The sequence below is a fragment of the Octodon degus genome, unplaced genomic scaffold, assembly GCF_000260255.1.
Source record: "Octodon degus isolate 3935 unplaced genomic scaffold, OctDeg1.0 scaffold00254, whole genome shotgun sequence".
In the NCBI taxonomy this organism is placed as follows: domain Eukaryota; kingdom Metazoa; phylum Chordata; class Mammalia; order Rodentia; family Octodontidae; genus Octodon; species Octodon degus.
Genome location: NW_004524830.1, coordinates 1,072,738 through 1,074,561, shown reverse-complemented (window position 1 = coordinate 1,074,561; position 1,824 = coordinate 1,072,738).

Here is a 1,824-nt window from a genome sequence, read left to right as displayed (position 1 = left end):
ACTGCTAACGTGTACTCAGAAAACCAAAAATAAGTGAAAGGAATTTTGGATGTTGCATTCCTCAGTTCTAAATCACTCCTGGTGTGAGAGGAGAGTATGAAAGAGAGGTGGTGGATAAAGCAAATGATGGTGAAAAAGGAGGCTTCATGCCAGCAAACCAAAGGAAAATAAAGGTGAACAGAGGTTGGAAGCCTCAGAACAAAGCTCCCCCAAGCAGTTCTGTTCCTTTGTGCTGAGATCCTTTCTTTCACTGAGCCTACCTTCTCCTCCAAAACCCAGGACACCACACCAGGCCCATGGAAAGATGGGCTGAGCTGAAGTCCTGTCAACATAGGACCAACATGGCGCCTGGTGATTTAATTCATACTAAACTGGCAGTGGCAACTTGGTAGCCCACAGATCAAACCTGACCCAAGAGAAAGCACTTTTCCACCTGAATTTTTAAAATGTGAATTTGTGACTTCATGTTGAAAATGGAGAATTCAAGCTTCTTTCAAAAAGCAGAGGGTACAAGTCCATGTGCCAAAGTGTCTGTGGGCACGTGGACTTGTGGGTCAGAAAAGAGAGGTCAGATTGGAGATAGAGGCACAGCCATAGCAGCTGGGAGAAGGGAGGTGGCAGACAAGGCTGTGGTGTGGCTGCCTGCACACTGCACTGGCTGGCAGGTGACCTGGCTAGGGCAGTGCTTTTACCCTATTTGAATTGGTGAACAGCATTTGAGTATCAGGACGTGGAGCCAGGGCTGGTGGTACAGGCCTGTAATCCCAACCTTCTGAGAGCCTGAAGCAGAAAGAGTGCAAGATCAACCCCCACCCGGGCAATTTAATGAGACTGTCGTAAAGAAAAAATAATTTTTAAAACAGAAAGAGCAAGAGCTTGAGATATAGTAAAGGCCCTGAGTTCCATCTCTAGTACTGCAAAACACAACAAAAGAGGACATTTCACATAATGGTGCTGGGTTGTATTTCCTGTAAAAGGCCAAAGACTTGAGAACACAACATCTGGGCCCAGCGGCTGCCCTGCATCTGGGAGGAGGATGCCCCCTGCAGGTGACTCTCACGTCTTCCCCCTCTCAACCACACACTGCAGCACCCACCTCTAACTCTGGGATTTCTCATGCCTTCCTGAACTGCAGGATGTAAAGAAGGGTAATAGGTTCGGCGGGGGAGGGGGGGGGCTGAGTCACTACAGACCTTCTGAGTTCTCATGGAGACAGCATGTAGGAAGGCTCATGAAGACTGAGCCAACAAAGATTCTGTGGCCAACAAAGTCAAAGTGGCCCACAAATCAAGCAAAAGGACAGAGCTGTGTGCAGTCAATTCAGTGACAAGGAGATCAATGTCACCTTGGAAGGAACCCAGTATATAAGTGAATCAGGGTAGATGTCAATTTGCATTGACTCACAAGGTAGATGGAAATAAGTGTAGACAGCCCTCTCTGGGTGTTTTGTATGAAGAAGAGGCAGAAGAGAACAGTCCAAGATCCATGGACCTTGGAGCAAGAGGGCCTGGGCTCAAACCTTGTCTGGACTGACTGGAAACACCCTGATCATGGGCAGATGCCTTCCCCAGCTTTTCATCTCTGTAAGGGGAGGCTACCTGAGATGAGCCTCTGTCTAGTTCACGGAGTTGAATGGAACCATGCAGGTTGAATCCTAAGTCTAGTGCCCAGCACGCAGTAGATAGGGCACAGCAAGGCAGGATTTCATTATCGCTGAGTTAAAGTAATAGTTGCAGGGGAGAGAGTGAGTGAGAAGAAAAGATTGACCAGTATAATAAGTCACAGTTGGATAGGAGTAAGTAGTTCTGCACAGTAGACCAATAA